General features: G+C 35.1%; 1 non-coding gene across 1 annotated transcript; it reads right to left on the reverse strand.

Annotated features, from left to right (window-relative positions):
* Positions 1–4,719: 4,719 nt before the first annotated feature.
* LOC121212086 (small nucleolar RNA R71) lies at positions 4,720–4,826 on the reverse strand. Its single transcript, XR_005907296.1, has one exon. It is a non-coding gene; the product is annotated as a small nucleolar RNA R71 (small nucleolar RNA).
* Positions 4,827–9,530: the final 4,704 nt, after the last annotated feature.

Raw genomic sequence — 9,530 nt, forward strand, 5'->3', positions numbered from 1 at the left:
GAGATTGCCCGGAAAAGTCTAAGAAAGATACTGCACAAACTTCAAAGCAAAACAACCCTGCCTCGAGAGGTAGACCACCTCATAACCCTGGTAATATTAGTGATAACTGAGGTACAAGAAATGATTCAACTGCCAAATCTGAAGCACGAGTACCAGTAAGGACATATGCTATTCGTGCACGAGGATGCCTCTGCACCAGACGTCATTACTGGTACTTTTTCTCTAATTGATACTAATGTTACTACTTTGATTGATCCTGGTTCAACAAATTCTTATATTTGTACAAAATTAGTGTAAAATAAAAATTTGTCTGTTGAATCTAATGAATTTATGGTTAAAGTTTCGAACCCCCTGGGCCAATATGTGATGGTTGATAAAATCTACAAGAATTGTCCGTTAGTGATACGGGGTTTCTGTTTTTCGGCTGACTTGGTGTTATTACCATTTGATGAATTTGATGTGATTCTGGGTATGGACTGGTTAACTCAGCATGATGTCGTGATAAATTGTAAACAAAAGCATATTATGTTGAAATGCCAGAATGGTGAAATGATCTGTATTAAATCTGATAAATTGGATGGTTTGTCTAATGTGATATCAGCCATGTCAGCATAGAAATATGTCAGAAAAGGTATGATGCTTATTTTACCTGTGTTAGATACTAAGGTGTCTGAATCAATGATTAAATCAGTGCCAGTAGTCTGTAAGTATTCTGATGTGTTTCCAGAGGATTTACCTGGATTACCACCAGTTAGTGAAGTGGAATTTTCAATAGATCTTGTTCCCGGGACAACTCCGATATCTATAGTACCCTACCAAATGGCTCCTACAGAGCTAAAATGTTGAAAGCACAGTTGAAGAACTGATTGACAGAGGTTTTCTCGATCTAGTTTTTCACCTTGGGGTGCACCGGTCCTGTTTGTCAAGAAAAAGGATAGATCGTTGAGACTATGTATTGATTACAAGCAGCTCAACAAAGTAATAATTAAGAATAAGTATCCAATGCCTTGTATTGATGATCTATTTGATCAGTTCAAAGGTGCTACAGTGTGTTCAAAGATAGATCTCCGTTCTGGCTCCTATCAGTCAGGGGTGAAAAAGTTAGATGTGCCAAGGACAGCCTTTAGAACCAGGTACGGGCATTATGAGTTTCTTGTGATTCTATTTGGCTTGACTAATGCAACTGTGATATTTATGGATTTAATGAATATAATTTTCAAACCGTATCTGGATAGATTTGTTGTGGTGTTTATTGGTGATAATTTGTTATACTTCCGAGATGAAAATGAACATGCTAACCATTTGAAAATTGTGCTGCAAACTTTGTGTGAGAAACAACTGTATACTAAGTTCAGTAAATGTGAATTTTGGCTTTGGGAAGTTGGTTTTGTTGTGCATATAGTATCTGTTGAAGGCATTAGAGTGGACACGAGTAAAATTTCAGTAATTGTTAATTTGAAACCACCGAAAAAATGTTCGAAGTCCGAAGTTTTTTGGGATTAGCTGGTTACTATCGAAGGTTTGTAAAAAGGTTTTCAATGATAGCTTCGCTATGACATGGTTGTTGCAGAAAGATGTGAAGTTTGAATGGACTGATAAATGTCAGCAGAGTTTTGATAGATTGAAAGCCTTGTTAATCCAAGCACCAGTACTAGTTCAGCCTGAATCGGGTAAATAATTTGTAATTTACAGTGATGCATCATTGAATGGTTTGGGTTGTGTCTTGATGCAAGAAGGAAAAGTAATAGCCTATGCTTCTAGACAGCTAAAACCACATGAAAAAAATTACCCGATACATGATTTAGAATTTGTAGCCATTGTTTTTGCACTAAAAATTTGGCGACATTACTTGTTCGGTGAAAAATTTCATATATTCACTGGTCATAAGAGTTTGAAGTATTTGATGTCGCAAAAGGATTTGAATCTGAGATAGCGCAGGTGGCTTGAACTGTTAAAAGATTATGACCTAGTTATTGACTGTCATCTGGGAAAAGCAAATGCAGTTACAGATGCTATAGTAGAAAATCTTTGTTTGCCTTGTGAGCAATGAATACCCGATTGCCATTGTCTGATGATGGCTCCATCCTAGCTGAGCTAAAATCTAAACCGAAATTTTTGTAGCAGATATACGAAGCTCAGAAAAATGATGATGAATTACAAGCCAAACGGGTACAATGTGAGTCAATTTCCAATTCAGAATTTCAGATTGGATCTGATGATTGTCTATTATTCACAGGCAGAGTATGTGTACCGAAAAAAATTTAGAAATTGTACAGAAGATTTTGTATGAAGCTCATAATGGTACTATGTCTGTTCATTTAGGGAGTAATAAAATGTATAATGATTTGAAAAAGATGTACTAGTTACCTGGAATGAAACGTAACATTTCTGAATTTGTATTTAGATGTTTGGTATGTCAGCGAGTTAAAGCTGAACATTTGATATCTTCAGGTTTACTACAACCAGTGACAATACCAGAATGGTTATGGACTTTGTATCAGGATTACCCCTATCTCCGAAAAAGAAGGATGCTATTTGGGTAATCATTGACCATTTAACAAATTCTGCACACTTTATTCCGGCACGTATGAATTTCTCCCTGGATAGATTGGCTGAGTGATAAACCGTAATTTATACATATTTTTACCCCATGCTTAACACATTTTATGGATGAATTTTCCTTAGAATTGGTGAATTCGATTCTCCTAATGCCTTAATTTCATGTTTTATACTTAGACGAGCATAGGAGAGCGAAAGGAACGAGAAACGAGCCAAAAACGAAGAAAATGTGCCAACGTATGAAATCAACACAGCCTGTACCTCCTCACACGGGCAAACCACACGGCCATGTCTATTTGGCAGAATTGAAGCACGACTCACACAGATATAACACACGCCCGTGCCATTCTAACAGGCTCGAGCACGGCCTGAAGTAATCGCACACGGGCGTGTCCCTGCCGAGCCCAAGTTTAGTCCAATTCAGAAAAGGCCAATTTTGAGGGTTCTTAGGCATTCCAAAGCCTATAAATACACCCTAGAGGAGGAGGAAAAAAGAGACGTGGAGAAAAGGAGGCAGGGAACTGCTCAAGGGAAGCCGATTGATCCATCTCAGAAGCCGAATTCACCATCAAGACTGAAGATCTCCCCTCAATTTCCCTTCAGGAGTTTTGGATTTTCTTTATGTTTTGTATTCATTATTCTTCTAAGATGTTTTCCTTTTTAGTTATGAACTAAATCCCCTAAATACCTAAGGGGAATGAAACCTAAGACGAATCTTGTTATTATTTTCTGAATTGTATGATAAATATTTAACTTGTTTTTAATTATGTGGTCTTAATTCTTGTTTTGATATCCCAGGATACTGATTCAATATAAGCTCTCATTCAGAGGAGGAATAGACCTTGTCTAAGAGTACATTTGTCATAATTAAGCGAAGTTGATTGCGCACCTAGAGATAGGGTGACAAGATTTTATTGGATTAGGGTGAAATTTAATAAGGGGATCCATAGATCGAGTTAATGCAACCCTAAGGTGTTAATTAGAGAAAAGTCTCAATTATTCAATCTAGGGATTAGACGTTATTAGTCTTGAATAGGGATAATAACATACCTTAGGGATCTCTACGGAACAAGTTAAATGAATAAATCATCCGATTTGGAGTCAGAATAACAAGTGAAGTCTAGGTGGATTCTTCCTTAGGTATTGTCTTAATTCAATTGATTTTTCAAAAGTAATTCCCCAATTCTATTTTCTGTGAATTCTTAGTTTAGATAATTAGTTAGTTAAAACAAAACCCTCTTATTCGTAGGCTAGATAATAAAAAAGACAGTCATTACTAGTACTTTTAGTTCCTTTGGGTTCGACAATCTGGTCTTGCTAAAACTATAATACTGTTCGTTAGGTACACTTGCCTACTTAGTGATAATAGTTAGTTTCAAGAACGATTAATTATAAATATATAAAACTTACCTGTCACAAAAATCGCGATCAAGTTTTTGGCGCCGTTACCGGGGAACTAAGATATTAGGAACACTCAATTTTTATTACTTTAGCCATTTATTTTTCTTGTAAGTTAATTCTATTTTATTTTTATTTATTAATTTACTTTTTCTTTATCTTGGCAGGTTTTTATAGTTTATGACTAGAAGAAACCCGTCAGGACCACTACTTTTTGATGAAGAAATCGATCGCACAGCTCGCAGAAACCAAAGAGAAATAATGCGAAGCTTAAGATACACAGAGAACGAGCAAGAGGACGATATTCAAACTCCAACCTAGGAGATGGGTGAAAACCAAGACAATCAGCTACCTCCTGCGATACCCGTTGAACTAGCAAATCAAAATCCTTCTCCTTGTACTATGTATGATTATGCTAAACCTACTGTAACAGGAACTAAGTCAAGTATAGTTAGGCCTGCTATTGCTGCAAATAATTTTGAACTAAAACCTAACACTATTCAAATGATACAGCAATTTGTTCAGTTTGATGGTTTGTAGGATGAGGATCCAACCACTCACTTGGCAAATTTCCTGGAATTCTATGATACATTTAAAATTAATGGCATTTCTAACGATGCTATTCGTCTTCGGTTATTCCCTTTTTCATTGAGGAATAAAGCTAAACAGTGGTTGAACTCGTTACCACGAGGGTCAATTACCACTTGGGAACAAATGACTGAAAAATTTCTATTAAAATATTTCCCGCCGGCTAAAACAACCAAATTACGTAATGATATCTCTTCGTTTGTACAGATGGACTTAGAAACTCTTTACGATGCATGGGAGAGATACAAGGACCTACTGCGAAGGTGTCTTCACCATAGATTACCTCAATGGTTGCAAGTTCAAACATTCTACAATAGTGTGCACCCCTCGACAAGGCAAAAGATTGATGTAGCAGCCGGGGGAACCATCAACAAAAAAACACATGAAGAGGCTTACAAATTTATTGAAGAGATGTCACTGAATAAGTATCAGTGGCAAGTCATGAAGACTAAGCCAACTAAAACAGCAGGCGTTTATAACGTCAATTCGGTTACTATGCTGTCAAACTAGGTAAAACTTCTAAATAAGAAGATTTATGGTTTACTTGGTTCTACTCAAGTACATCCAGTAATGAGGTGCGAGACGAATGGAGGAGGAGCACGCACAGAGTATCAACCCTTCAACCTTAGCATCGAGGAGGAACAAGTCCAATATATGGGTAATAATAACTCTAGATCCCAAAATAACCCATATAGTAACACTTATGATGCAGGTTGGAGGAACCATCCCAATTTCTCATGGGGCGGTCAAGGAAATCAAAGACCACAACATCCTTCGAGTTTTCAACAACCACCCTATCAACAGGAACAAAAACTGAACCTTAAAGAGATGCTATCTAAATTTATCTCAGTGTCAGAAACCCGTTTCCAGAACACCGAGACAGCGCTTAAAAATCAAGAAGCGTCGATCTAAGGGCTAGAAACTCAGATAGGCCAGCTGTCCAAACTAATTTCGGAAAGACCACTAGGAAGTTTACCTAGTAACACCAATTCAAAAGAGCATGTAAAAGCAGTTACACTAAGGAGTGGGAAAGTGATAGCGGAATCTGAAAAGAAGCTAACACAAGAAGCCGTGATAAGCGAAAGGAGGGAAGAAAAACCCGAAAATAGTGACAAACCAGTGCCAAAGGAATATAAACCACCAGTTCCATACCCAGCAAAATTGAAAAAAGACTATATTGATGCATAATTCGGTAAGTTTCTTGAACTTTTTAAGTAATTACATATCAACTTACCTTTTGTTGAGGCCATCTTACAGATGCCTACATATGCAAAATTTTTGAAAGAACTTCTAACAAATAAAAGGAACTTCAAGGACTTACCTACAGTAGAACTCAACGAGGAGTGCTCAGCCATACTCCAAAACAAACTGCCAACCAAACTGAAAGATCCAGGAAATTTTACTATCCCTTGCTTAATTGGTAGTCTGAATGTTGAGAAAGCACTAGCTGATTTAGGCACTAGCATTAATTTGATGCCATATAAAATGTTCAAACAACTTGGTCTTGGGGAACCTAAACCCACTAGGATGAGTATTCAATTAGCCGATAGATCTGTTAAATATCCTAGGGGTATTATAGAAGACGTACTTGTAAAAATAGATAAATTCATATTTCCTGTTGACTTTGTTGTGCTTGACAATGACGAAGATGTGGAAGTGCCCTTAATTTTAGGGCGCCCATTTTTAGCCACTGCTAGGGCTATAATCGATGTGGGTGACGGTAAATTGGTACTTAGAGTAGGTGACAAGAAGATTATCTTTAAAATTTATGATGCTATGAGGTTTTCTAGGGAACAGGATGATTCATGTTATTTTATTGACTCTATTGATCATACTACTCAAGACTCTTTTCAGGAAATTACACAGAAGGATATGATGGAACTGTATCTAGCTCAAGAAGAGGAGACAGATGATGAAACTAATGAGCATTCTTCAAGACAATTAGAATATAAGGGCATTAAGATAAATGATGAACTTAATCAAAAACCCTCTATTGAAGAGCCTCCCAAATTGGAACTTAAACAATTACCAAACCACTTGGAATACGCATTCCTTGGAAATAATTCTACATTACCAGTTATTATTGCTTCAAACTTGCAACCCAATGAGAAAGAGGAATTAATCCAAGTATTAAAAGAACATAAAAAGGCCATAGCTTGGAAAATTTCTGACATTAAAGGAATCAGCCCCTCTTTTTGCACCCACAAAATTTTGATGGAAGATGAATACAAACCGTGTATGCAAGCTCAAAGACGACTGAACCCCAACATGAAGGAAGTTGTTAAAGCCGAGGTAATTAAACTTCTAGATGCTGGAATTATTTATCCTATTTCTGACAGTTCTTGGGTAAGTCCAGTGCAAGTTGTCCCTAAGAAAGGAGGCATGACGGTTGTGACCAACGAGAAGAGTGAATTAATCCCAACAAGGACAGTCACAGGATAGAGTTTGCATTGACTACAGGAAACTGAATGATGCCACAAGAAAAGATCACTTCCCCTTGTCATTCATTAACCAAATGTTGGAAAGATTATCCGAGCACATGTACTACTGCTTTTTAGACAGACTCTCTGGCTACTTCCAAATCCCAATAGCTCTTGAAGATCAAGAAAAGATGACATTCACATGCCCATATGGTACGTTCGCTTATCGTAGAATGCCTTTTGGATTATGTAATGCTCCTGCCACTTTTCAGCGCTGTATGATGGCCATCTTTGACGAACTTGTGGAAGATATCATGGAAGTATTTATGGATGATTTGTCGATATTTGGTAACTCTTTCCATCTTTGCCTTAATAATTTAAAATGAGTTTTAATAAGATGTGAGGAAACGAACCTTGTGCTTAACTAGGAGAAATGTCACTTCATGGTTTAAGAAGGTATTGTATTAGGGCATAAAATTTCTAGTAAAGGGATTGAAGTGGACAAATCTAAAATAGAAACAATCAAAAAATTACCCCCTCCTAGTTCGGTTAAGGCTATTAGAAGCTTTTTAGGACATGCTGGTTTTTTTAAAAGATTTATTAAGGATTTTTCTAAAATAGCTAAGCCTTTGACTAAATTGCTAGAAAAAGATATACCTTTTAATTTCAATCAGGAGTGCTTAAAAGCATTTAATTCTTTAAAGGGTAAATTAATTAATGCTCCAATCATAATTGCACCTGATTGGAACTTACCATTTGAATTAATGTCTGATGCGAGTGATTTTACAGTAGGTGCAGTATTGGGACAGCGAAGAGACAAGCATTTTCAACCTATCTATTATGCTAGCAAAACTTTGATAACTGCACAATAGAATTATACTACTACGGAAAAAGAATTGCTAGTTGTGGTTTTTGCATTTGATAAATTTCGATCATATCTCATATTGTCTAAAGTTGTTGTTTACACTGACCATTCTGCCCTTCGCTTCCTTTTAACTAAAACTGATGCAAAACCTCAACTCATTCGATGGATTCTCTTATTGTAGGAATTTGACTTGGAAATTCAGGATAAGAACGGAGCTGAAAATCTCGCGGCTGATCATCTATCCAAGCTTGAGAACTCCAATACCAAAGAACTAGATGAAGTTGAAATAAATGATTTGTTTCCTGAAGAACAATTTTTCGCTATATCTGACTCCGAGGTACCTTGGTTTGCAGACATCGCGAATTTTTTAGCAGCTAACATTATCCCAAAAGGGTTAACACACCAGCAAAAGAAGCGATTCATTAATGATGTGAAAAACTACTTTTGGGACAACCCCTTTCTTTTTCGCAGATGTGCAGATCAAGTCATTAGAAGATGCGTTACAAGATCAGAAACATAAAAAATATTGGAACATTGCCACTCAGGGCCAACTGGAGGACACTATAGTGGAACTAAAACCGCACATAAAATACTTGAATCGGGTTTTTATTGGCCCTCGTTATTCAAAGACGCTAACAGGTACGTTACTTCATGTGACAAATGCCAACTGTAATAACCTGAATTTTGCGGTTATCGGAAAAGTGTATTTTCGAGTCTTCGTTACTAAAAAAAAAGGATCCGTAAATATTTATCAAAAATATTTAAAAAGTTCAGAGTGGTTAATTAGAGTTTAATTAAGTGAATTTAGCTTAATTAAGGATAATTGGATAAAAGGATTAAATTGAATAAAGTGTGAAAGTTTAATTATAGATTAAAAGAAAATAAAAGGACCAAAATGGCAATTATGCCATTTAGCATAAGTGAGGCAGCATATAAAATAAAAATCTAAGATTTTTACTTAGATTTTAATTAATATATATTAGTAATAAATGATATTAAATTAATTTATTATAATTATATTATAAGATATTTATATGATAAACAAATTAATATAAAGACAAATGTATAGTAAATAAAATATATAAGTGTATGGGTAAAAATACATACATTTTTAATACATGTATTAGATATTATATAGATATTTATTAATTAAATAATTATATTATAAGATTTTATATGATAAATATATTAAATAATGACAAATGTATGGTTATAAATGGATACAAATGTACTAATAATATACACATGAATAAATAAATAATACTTATTATTCAAGTATAAATACATGTGTGTATATATAAAAAAGGGAAAATAAAAAGGAAAAAAGAAATAAAGGAGAGAAATAAAAAGCAAACGAAACAGAAAGCAGGGGAAGGAAAGAAAGAAAAAGAGAAAAGAAAGAAAAAAAAGGGAAAATCAAATATGTGAAGCTTGGAAGTTTAATAGGTAAGTCAATTGAGCCCTTTTTACTTAATTTTGATATTTTAGAAGCTTTGGACAAGATTTTGATGAAATTAAGTTGATATTTTGAAAAGATATTAGATTTTTAGATACTGTTCATGTTGAGTAAAATGATAAAATAAGGGTTAAATTGATAGAAATTCAAGTTAGAAATGAAATAAGGATTGAATTGTAAAGTAATTCATAAGTTTTATGTTGAAGGGATAATTTAAGGAAATTTTGAAACTAGTTAAATAAGC

This window comes from Gossypium hirsutum, chromosome A12 (assembly GCF_007990345.1).
Source record: "Gossypium hirsutum isolate 1008001.06 chromosome A12, Gossypium_hirsutum_v2.1, whole genome shotgun sequence".
NCBI lineage: Eukaryota > Viridiplantae > Streptophyta > Magnoliopsida > Malvales > Malvaceae > Gossypium > Gossypium hirsutum.